The 11390-nt window shown below is 39.0% G+C and overlaps 1 protein-coding gene across 1 annotated transcript in view; it reads left to right on the top strand.

Moving 5' to 3' along the window:
- The first annotated feature begins 10845 nt into the window (after positions 1 to 10845).
- LOC143295136 (uncharacterized) overlaps positions 10846 to 11390 on the top strand; it is a 16626-nt gene continuing 16081 nt past the window's right edge. Inside the window, exon 1 of the mRNA XM_076606701.1 lies at positions 10846 to 10938. The gene's annotated coding sequence lies outside the window, so the exon portion shown is untranslated. The remainder of the gene's footprint in view (positions 10939 to 11390) is intronic.

Here is an 11390-nt window from a genome sequence, read left to right as displayed (position 1 = left end):
CTAACCTAAGGTTTAATACCAAAAGTGACTATCATTCGTTTTGTGTTTTGTTTATGCTATGTTGGTTAGTTGAGATGTTGAACATGTTTTTTTGTCATCCTTCATACCCCTGTAGGAGTGACAAGATATTACATCTCTAATCTTGTGTGAAGAGGAAAGTAGAGTACATGTGATACAAGATGTGGAACAGGATACATTGTACTAAATCTTGAATCTTGTATGGAAAGAAAAGTAGCATAAAATACACACAGTGCTGTGTATGTATTCTATGGTATACAAGACCAGGATATGTTGAAAAAGTGATTGTCTGTTCATTCCTTCATGAATCAAATCATGGAACTTGGCTGAAACGTTTTGCAAGTTTGACCCAATTTTAGGATGGATGTTGCATACTTGTTAGGGACTGTTCATCTGTGTTGTGTTCTGCACGGATGAATGTCAAATCACTGGTATTTCTGTTGTTTGATAGATACGTGTTACATGTTTACGCACATGACATAAATTGTGGAATTACTAACATGTGTTGAAATCTTGTTTGAACCATGTCTGTTACTGCTTTGGGTGGTCTCCTTCCATCCCAGTTCCCATATATTTCTTGTTGATATTTCTTTGTATTTCCTTCTACCTTCAAAGCAGACCCTGTGGTTGGTTCATTGAATGCAAATATATTTTAGCTGTCCTTGTTTTTTTTAGGGGGGCGGGGGGTTGTTTTGTGTTGTGTTGGGCTATGCATATCTGCTTGTGTGATAGTTTTCTATATGGAACCACCGTTTGTAGAATTTTTTTTCCCTCATAAATGTTGTGATGAAATTTCTTGACATTTAGTTCCAGTTTGCATGCCACTTATTATAATACTGGGGGGAAAAAACACAGCAATAACAGCAAACATATCAGTTGGTACTTTTTTATTGGCAGACTGTAGTTTTTCTACCCAGTTTACTTGAGATGTAGCCAGTCATTCCTCAGTGTCTGTGGACAGTGATGTGTATGTGTTACGTATCACCTGAAGATGTGTCGTCATGGTTGTGCTTGTGTGTAGAACTAAAGTAAATGCCCTGTACTTTGTTCATTGTTGTGCATTCCATAGGCAGGTACAATTTTCTGTGATGATGGACAGAGGAACTGTTGATTTAGTGTTGCATTTTTCTCCCTGATCCAGAAATGTGGTAGTTGACTGTGATGTGAGTGCTTTTGTTTTTTGTTTTCCTCTGGTAGCTGACTGTGACTCGTGTGAATTTGTTTTGTTTTCCTCTGGTAGTTGATTGTGACTCGTGTGAATTTGTTTTGTTTTCCTCTGGTAGTTGATTGTGACTCGTGTGAATTTGTTTTGTTTCCCTTTGGTAGTTGATTGTGACTCGTGTGAATTTATTTTCCTCTGGTAGTTGATTGTGACTTGTGTGAATTTGTTTTGTTTTCCTCTGGTAGTTGATTGTGACTCATGTGAATTTGTTTTGTTTTCCTCTGGTAGTTGATTGTGACTCGTGTGAATTTGTTTTGTTTTCCTTTGGTAGTTGATTGTGACTCGTGTGAATTTGTTTTCCTCTGGTAGCTGATTGTGACTCGTGTGAATTTGTTTTCCTCTGGTAGCTGATTGTGACTCGTGTGAATTTGTTTTCCTCTGGTAGTTGATTGTGACTCGTGTGAATTTGTTTTCCTCTGGTAGTTGATTGTGACTCGTGTGAATTTGTTTTGTTTTCCTCTGGTAGTTGATTGTGACTCGTGTGAATTTGTTTTGTTTTCCTCTGGTAGTTGATTGTGACTCGTGTGAATTTGTTTTGTTTTCCTCTGGTAGTTGATTGTGACTCGTGTGAATTTGTTTTGTTTTCCTCTGGTAGCTTACTGTGATTCGTGTGAATTTGTTTTGTTTTGCTCTGATAGTTGATTGTGACTCATGTGAATTTGTTTTGTTTTGCTCTGATAGTTGATTGTGACTCGTGTGAATTTGTTTTGTTTTCCTCTGGTAGTTGATTGTGACTCGTGTGAATTTGTTTTGTTTCCCTCTGGTAGTTGATTGTGACTCGTGTGAATTTGTTTTGTTTTCCTCTGGTAGCTGATTGTGACTCATGTGAATTTGTTTTGTTTTGCTCTGATAGTTGATTGTGACTGCTCTGATAGTTGATTGTGACTGCTCTGATAGTTGATTGTGACTCATGTGAATTTGTTTTGTTTTGCTCTGATAGTTGATTGTGACTTGTGTGAACTTGTTTTCCTCTGGTAGGTTCACTGTGATATGTGTACATTTGTTTTCCTCTGGTAGCTGACTTTGATGTTTAGCTTTTCCCTTCCATTTTCTTTCTCAGGAAAACGAAAAACCATTTGAAGAAATGATAACCACCACCATTTTATCCCATTGTGTATAACAGTATGTCTTTGTGGTGCAGAAAAGATGGGTTGACTGGTGACAGTGTGCCTGGACCATTCTTTCTGTCTGTAAAGTATTACCCCGGTATACTTCATTTCTTAAGTAAAGTGCAGACATCTTTTCTTTTCTTTTTGTTTGTTGTCAGATATATAATGTCTGTGACTGTGTCTTGTGGTTTATTTCCCCAGCAAACAGAACATGCTTACATTCTATTGACTGAATCAAGTACATGCAAACATGTGGGGGTGGGGAAATAACTTTGTGTTCTAAAAGTATATGTGATGTAATTGTACATTCAATGAGATTGTGTGTGTGTGTGTGTGTGTGTGTGTGTGTGTTCACATAAGGGTATTGTATGTATGTGTTCAGTGTGTGTGTGTGTGTGTGCATGTGTGTTCACCATTTTGCTGTGGTCGTTGCAGTGGTTGTATGACACAGATTATTCTTTTCTGGTGCTGTGTAAATAGTTCTCATTTTGAACCCTGGCTAAAGTCCTACAGTAGATATTACATTTTTTGGGCAGCCTTTCAGTTCATGTTGCTGTGGTGTGTTGCAGTCGTGTTTAGTTGATAACCATTGTTGTTCGTCATGTTCAGTAGTTGGGCAAGATGGTCTTTGACCCCCAAAAAGTGGTGTATGTGCGTGTGATATTAATTCGTTAAGCTCTGTGTTGTTTGCAAATGAGGGGTGGTGTTCTGTGATCTGGTTATGTTTTGTGTCAGTGTTCACCAATGAAAAGTGGTGTGTGTGTGTGTGATATTAACTAGTTATGGTCCGTGTCAGTGTTTGCCAGTGAAAAGTGGTGTGTGTGTGTGTGTGTGTGTGTGTGTGTGTGTGTGTGATATTAACTAGTTACGGTCCGTGTCAGTGTTTGCCAGTGAAAAGTGGTGTGTGTGTGTGTGTGTGTGTGTGTGTGTGTGTGTGTGTGTGTGTGATATTAACTAGTTACGGTCCGTGTCAGTGTTTGCCAATGAAAAGTGGTGTGTGTGTGTGTGTGTGTGTGATATTAACTAGTTACGGTCCATGTCAGTGTTTGCCAATGAAAAGTGGTGAGTGTGGTGTAAACTCGTTATCTTTTGTGTCAGTGTTTGCCAGTGAAAAGTGGTGTGTGTGTGTGTGTGTGTGTGTGTGATATTAACTAGTTACGGTCCATGTCAGTGTTTGCCAATGAAAAGTGGTGAGTGTGATGTAAACTCGTTATCTTTTGTGTCAGTGTTTGCCAGTGAAATGTTGTGTTTGGGCTTGTGCGCTTATTTGAGATGGAAAAAAAAGAAAAAAAAGAAAACATTGTCTGGCCATTTAGACATTATTGTGGACAAATTTAGATATCTGTGTTTAACATGTTTATTTTCGATAGAAGAAAATGTTGTGCCAGCTGAATGCAGTGATAACTGTTTATTTGATATTGGTCTGTTTTTCTTGTTTGTTCAAGATATGCATTTGAGTTACACCAGTTTGTTTTCTGATAGTTGTTTGATACACTTGTCAATGCTTTTTTTTTTGTTCAAGATATTCCAGTTTGTGTTTTTCTGTATGCAGTAATATTTGTTTAATATGCTGTTTAATGTTTTTTGTGTTGGTTATTTTGTTCAAGATGTGCATTTGACTTGTACAGTGTTGTTCACAGAGTTGATAGATATTTCAGGTGATGGACATTTGGTGACTGGAGAACAACAAACTACAGGTGGTATTCTTTTTGCAGTGGAAAACAACAGAGAAAACCACGTGATCTCTTTATGGGACTATGCAGAATGAGAAACCATCTCTGTCCTTGAAGCCTGTGCATGTGAGCCATTATTTGCTGATGCACAGATAATTTCCCATGCCTTCAAAATGTCTGTCTGTGTAAAAACACACTACATATGTAGAAACGGAAGGATCACCAGTTGTAACGTGACCTCAGACCTGAAACACTTGGTCACTTCCCACCTGTAGGGATGCTGGGGTTTCTTTCAAAATAAACAGTATCCCCACCTTCTGGAGTTTCAGTGTTAGAAATTCCCTTTGTCTGCTGGTCAAGAAGAAGGCTTCCCACATGACAGTTTGTGACTGCTGTCTGTGAGAGCCAGCACCACTGTGCCTTTGACTTTTGAGAAACATATCAGTGCATGGCACATCCCTGTCCCAAGCATTCCATCACTCAGCTGTCACTCTTCCCAAGATCTCAGCAGTGGTTAGTGTTTACACAAACAGGTGGATGTGTCTTGCTTTCTGCAGCTTTATCAGTGACAAGGCTTTCCAATGTAAATTAGGTGGTGATGATATTTTGTTGGGTTTTTTTTTTTTTTTTTTTTTTTTTTCATTTCCACCCCACCCCCCATCTCCCATTACTCCAGACATGTGAGAAGGCAGCTTTGCTGGTGCATAAATGTGTATGTTCTGATCTCTCCTTGTCAAGACAGAAATTTTAGCAGGTGGGCGGGCATGTGAGGAGGGTGTGCTTTGCTTACATGTGTTTGTGAATGACTTGTAGACAAAGATCAGTTAGGAATCATGTATGATGGTCAGAATGATTTAAAATGTTCATGTTGTGATTACATTTGTAAAAAAAAAAAGGGAAAAAAATCAGGGAATGTTCACAATATATTTTTACTGAAACTTGTTTGGCTTTTTGTAGACTTGTCTTTGTGGATGGTTTTGATGAATATTATTTATATTCCTCTATCATTTGTTTGTTATCGAGAGATGAGAAATCAGAGCACAAAACAACATATCTAGCATATATCATGTATATAGATATGACATGTAATGTGAATTCTATTTTGCCCCGTTCATTTCCCTTTCTAGGGTGGATATTATCACCACTTCCACATCCACTGCCAGAAAGGATATGGTGAAATCAATAATTAAATTACATATGCACATATTTATACCAAACTGTGAAGACCAGATCAAGGTCATGCGTTCTTTTTCTCTTTTTTTTTATGATTCATTTGTATCTCTCTGTCTCTCTCATCTTCTTCCTATCATGTACTTTGATAGAGTATTTTGATTGCCTGGCACAAATGCAAAAGTTACTGATCAGGTTTTTCGTGGAGAATCACAGTTGGAAAGCAGCTTTCCACCACAAACCAAAGGGACTGGCACAGTGTCCACATGACTTGACTGTCACTGGATGTAACCAAGAATGGCACAGTGTCCACATGACTGTTGACTGTCACTGGATGTAACCAAGAATGGCACAGTGTCCACATGACTGTTGACTGTCACTGGATGTAACCAAGAATGGCACAGTGTCCACATGACTGTTGACTGTCACTGGATGTAACCAAGAATGACACAGTGTCCACATGACCATCACTGGACGTAACTAAGAATGACAGTGTCCACATGACTGTTGACTGTCACTAGATGTTACCAAGAATGGCGCAGCGTCCTCATAACTGGACTGTCACTGGATGTAACCAAGAATGGCACACTGTCCTCTTGACCGATGACTGTCACTGGACATAACCTAGAGTGGCACAGTACAGTGTCCACATGACTGTTGACTGTCACTGTATGTAATCAAAAGCAATGTGCCCAGTTTCTTTGGAGTCCCCCTAGGATGACCTGGCCATCACTTACTGAGGTAGCAGTCAGACTCTGTAGATACAAAGTGTGACATGTGAAGGACCTTCAGATAAGCTCAGGGTTATTTGAATTTGTTTGTTCCCCATCATCTTATTTGTTGAACTTGAGTTGTCTTCCAGATGAAGGTTTGTCATTTTGCAGTACTTTTCCATTGACACTCTTTGGGTTGAGCTGGGCAATATGACTGGGTCATTGGTTGGTGAGATTTACTGCAATAAACGTTGCAGAAGACGAAAAAAGGTTGAGGATGTAGGTCCTGTAGCGTTTTTACCGCCACAGGTGCAGTGTATTTATATTCACTGTGTCTAGGGCTCAGCAGAGGAAAGCTGGGCCCAGTCCTCACCTTCCAACGCTTTAAACCTTCCCCTTACCAAAGCCAGGTACCCATTCACACCTGGGTGGGGCGAGGAAAATTGGAGTAAAGTGCCTTTCCCAAAGGACACGACACCATGCTAAAACGGGGCCTCAAATTCTGAACACTGAACACTGGATCAGAAGTACCCAACACCTAACCAGCCCTGCCAAGGTACCTCGGTTAAAGGTTGAAGGTCCCATAGCCTTTCATAGCCAAAGGGGCAATGATTTCAAATTTACTGTGTCTAGGGGTTGGCATAGGTACCAGTCCTCTCCTTACACCACTTTGCATTGAATTAGTACATTTCTTTAATGGTGGTGTTAAACAATCTTTATTCCTGATCCTTTACCAGTTTTTTTTTCCCCTTCAATTTCCCTTACTTAAAAAAATGCATGTTGACCTACTTTGTCTGAAACAGTACACACAATTTCCATACAGCTGACAAAAAAATAAAGACAAAAAAAAGACACACACACACACACACACATCTCTTTTTTTTTTTTTTTTTTTTTTTTTACATTATAGTTATTATTTATTTATTTGTGTAAGCGTATCTATCATTGATTCACCTTTTTTTTTTCTTTTTTTTTTCAAGGCCTGACTAAGCGCGTTGGGTTACGCTGCTGGTCAGGCATCTGCTTGGCAGATGTGGTGTAGCGTATATGGATTTGTCCGAACGCAGTGACGCCTCCTTGAGCTACTGAAGCTGAAACTGAAACACACCTCATAACTAAAAGCAATTCCAGAGGGATAAAGATGTGGTTCCTCTTCACCGACATTGGCAGATGATGTTCGCAGGCTTTTTCATAGCACCTGTCTGCAGGGAAGAAGCATTGTTCTCTGCAGGAATGCCATAAAGTGATGAGTTAACCTGGTCTTGTGACAGTAAATGTAAGCATACATTATTTGAAGCGCACTTTCACACACACACACACACACACACACACACACACACAGAAAGCGTTCCCAATGTCTGTTGATTATATTAAAAAAAACAACCTAACTTTTTAGATTTTGACAGTACTTGAAAATTCTGTACATGACTTTGCTAATTAAAAAAAGAATGAATATTGAGTGATTCATTCAAGTATATTTGAAATTTGCTTTGGCATTTCTGTGTTCTTCCTTTGTGTTATTCTGTGAACTATCACAATCAGCATTCCATTCCTTGATGCTATGCTCAACCAGGCAACCAATAAATATTTTTATTAACACCACAATTCATATGTTTGTGTGTGTACTGCTTGCAAGGGAAAAGTTGCAAAATGTCAAATGTGTCGTAAGCTAAGACTTGGGTTTATGTTCCCAAGTCAGGATGAGTTAAGTATCCAAAACAATATTAAAATACATATTTATAATTTGCTTTACCTCCTTAGCACAGAGGCCCAGAGGCAAACAATAAATAGTATTAGGGGAAAAAATTAATGGTAACAAAAAATGAAAACACAGGGTGCTATAATCAAAGACTTTAGCAAGTGGAGTGGTGGTCAGTGGTAACATGTATGCCTAGAAAGCAAGAGAATCTTTCAAGTGCACAGGATTGAATCCAACTCTCTATAGTATTTTCTCCCCTTTCACTAGACCTTGAAAAGTGGTCTGGATACTAGCCATTCGGATGAGATGACAGAGGTCCCGTGTGTAGCATGCTTTTTGCACTCATTAAAAACCCCAAAGCAACAAAAGAGTTGTCCTTGGCAAAATTTTGAAGAAAAACCCACTTTGATGGAAACACAAACACACTTGTAGACCAAAAAAGAAGTAAAAAACAGGGTAAATGCACTGTAGTGACATGCAGCCTGTATTATGCACAGAGACAGTGACAAGAAAAACAATGAAATGTGTCAGTGACAAATCGTGTGCATGCACACGCACACACAGAGAAATGTTGACAAAAAGTAAAAACAGCTACACTGAAATGTGTCAGCGGCAACACACAAACGCACACACACACACACACACACACATACACACACACACTCCAACACCTAGACATCCATGAAAGCAGATTTGTACAGATGCGTTTTGAAGCCAATGGGAATTAGTTTCAGCATGACTATTTTGGTGGGGGAGTTTATTCTAGGTGACGGGACCGAGGCATGCTATTCTTTTCTCAATGTGGAATGCAGCTAACACCAAAAGTCAGCAGATGATTGCAATCAGTGCACCCACACACCGTCAGTGTTTACATAATTTCGTAACTTGTGCAATATCCAAATAGGGGAATTCATGCAAAATTGAGCACCTTAATTTGGAACCTGATTAAATGAGAAACTATATATGACACGGAAATGCACACATAAGATTTCAGCCAGAAAAGGGCACAAAATACTTCAGGTATCAAAGAATTATTTTTCAGTAATTTGGAAAACAATAGATAAAACGGAGTATTTATAATTAAAAAAGCAGCTCAATTTCCCATCACATTAGCTAATTTGAGCACTTGGTGCATGAAATATGAGCACGGGTGGTAGATATACCTTCATGACTGTCATGCGCCCAAATTACTGACAGTACAAAATAAACAAATCAACGGCAAAAGAAAACAACGTGTAACATTTTTCTGTGTACAGATATTGAAGCACCAAGATGTAAGCTGTTACGCAGACAAACGAAGGTGTTGATATCATCTGTCATGTAATACTTAGTACACACAAGGACGCAAAAGCATGCTAACACACAAACGTGGAGAAGGTGAAATTCGTAAAAATTGGTTTAAAGTATTTCTCGCCAAAGAAATTTCTGACGTGGAATAAACACATGAAGTGTATACCTGTTCTCAACATCAGAGTATTACACATGCTGTTGGGAGGCTGGAACAATTATGGGGTGCTCTTGTTTCCAACATGCTCAACTTACCTGCACTTTCTTCTAAACATTGATTTCTGAAAGAGACGCACACACACACACACACACGCGTACACACACACGCGCGCACGCACGCACGCACACACGTACAGAAAGAGTGAGAGAGAATATAACCCAAACTGTCTTCGCACGATGCTCTATCTTTCGCTTGAAAGTGCACTGAGATGTTGCTTACATCCCCTGCTAATATACTTTTTGAAGCATTCTCAAAATAGAATCGTGAAAGACCGCTCCTGTTACGAAACACAGTTCTTAAACAGTGTTTCATAAAAGAAATATTACGTGTTTTATACTAGGTATAATGTTGGTACCCACTAACATGCCTGCTCTTCTGAAAAGAAATAAATTCTGCGTCAATGCTACTGCCTCGTTTATAAGTGAGTGGACTGTATTATTGTGATTATTAGTCTAGAAATGTTTGCAACATGTACAGAATGATCATGGCAGAACAAACAAAGCAATTTTTCAGCACAAAACGGAATTGAAATTTTACTTTCTGCTTCACAGTTGAAAAGCAATCGCCATCTCGAACACTGACCAGTGGTCACTGGAGGTATCTGGCCTTTTCGTTTACTCTACTGCTAGGTTTTTTGAAACTCCCCCCCTTTACATCGTTTGAGCAGTGTTTCATGAAAGGCACTATTTCATACTTGGTGCTTCTCCCCTACGAACACACACTGAACACAGATTGAATCTTATCACCATCTTTCGGGAAGAGAATGCCAGGTTGGCTTGCCATGTCAGTGCCGATGGTGTAGATAATACCGGGTGCATTCAAATAGCATGCATAATATCTTCGAAGATGGAATATGGCAACCTTAATGGTAGGATTTAAAACGGTCGCATACGTAAAAAATATGACAACAAATTTTAATCATCCAACCCCATCCTCCTTACCCAACCATGCAGCAAATCTTCAGTCAAGAAGACATGCATTTATCATCCAAATATGTTTAACATCTAAGTTACACAATACCAATTGATAAAGATGTATGAATGCTGGTACTTAACACTGCAACAACAGTGACAACTTTGACAACACCATATCACCATCAGAATATAACAACAGTATTGATGGCATGTGTGTGTGTGTGTGTGTGTGTGTGTGTGTGTGTGTGCAAAACACACATAATACAAAAAAGCAAAAAACAAAACAAACAAACAACAACAACAACAACAAAACAACAACAAACAAACAAAAAAACAACCCCCCCAAAAAAAACAAAAACAAAACAAAACAAAACAAAAACAAAACAAAAAAACTGAGTTCTCCTGTCGCAAGTGTTACACACAAAAGCAAAATTTCATCTGAGCATTGCTAGAAAAACAACAACACCCCCCGCGCCCCCCACGCCCCCCCCCCTCCCCCCAAAAAAACCAAACAAACAAACAAAAAACAAAACAAAAACAAGAAAAAACACACAAAAAACCCACTTCGTAATATAAGGCCATGGAGTGCTTAGTAAAATGTTTTGACTTTAGAACAGAATAACCAAACGCGAAATTTAAACAATGGACTGACACAAACGGGTATGCAAACGAAGCAGTAATATAGTTATGATTATTTGTTTGTTCGTTTGTTTACTCACTTATTTATTTACGTATCTATTGATTCGTATATTCATTTATACCGCAATAATAAACCGGAAGTCAAGACAGTTTTGAAGTGGGAACCATATTACCCCGTCACCGTTTTGTAAACAACATGGCTGCGTCCTGAGATCTGCTTCGAAACGGACCAGTGATGCCAACTGACATCGTCGAGGACGATCATTGTTTGACGGTAACAATGTGCCGCTCAGTGTTCTAGAAACTTCTTAGCGTCTTTCTTATAGTCTCTGTTTGTTTTCTCGTTTGTTCGAACAATTGTTTTGACTTTGATCAATGTCTTTCGTTGTTGTCAATCGACAATTAAGATGCTGTCGGTTAAGAACCATAAAATTTAATAATGAAATAAAATAAACAGAATGAAACTGAGCAAAATTAGACGGGGGAAAAAACGTGAAAGCAGCAGCACACTGTACTGATTAATACGATCAGCTACAGATCCGTTCTATTTCCACCTTCCCAGTTTCAAACATTCCATTGTCAGCCGCCGTTGTTATTTCTGTCTCTTGAACCTTTCACTTTGAAACTGTCTCCGATCTTTTGCGTCGTCTAACTGATGCACTCAGCTCTTTCAGGTCTGACCAAATTAGCTCCTCCTCCCCGCCCTCTTTTTGTGTATAGTTTATC

This window comes from Babylonia areolata, chromosome 20 (genome assembly GCF_041734735.1).
Source record: "Babylonia areolata isolate BAREFJ2019XMU chromosome 20, ASM4173473v1, whole genome shotgun sequence".
In the NCBI taxonomy this organism is placed as follows: domain Eukaryota; kingdom Metazoa; phylum Mollusca; class Gastropoda; order Neogastropoda; family Buccinidae; genus Babylonia; species Babylonia areolata.
Note: the sequence above shows the minus strand (reverse complement) of the source record. Positions and strands in the feature narration are given on the sequence as shown.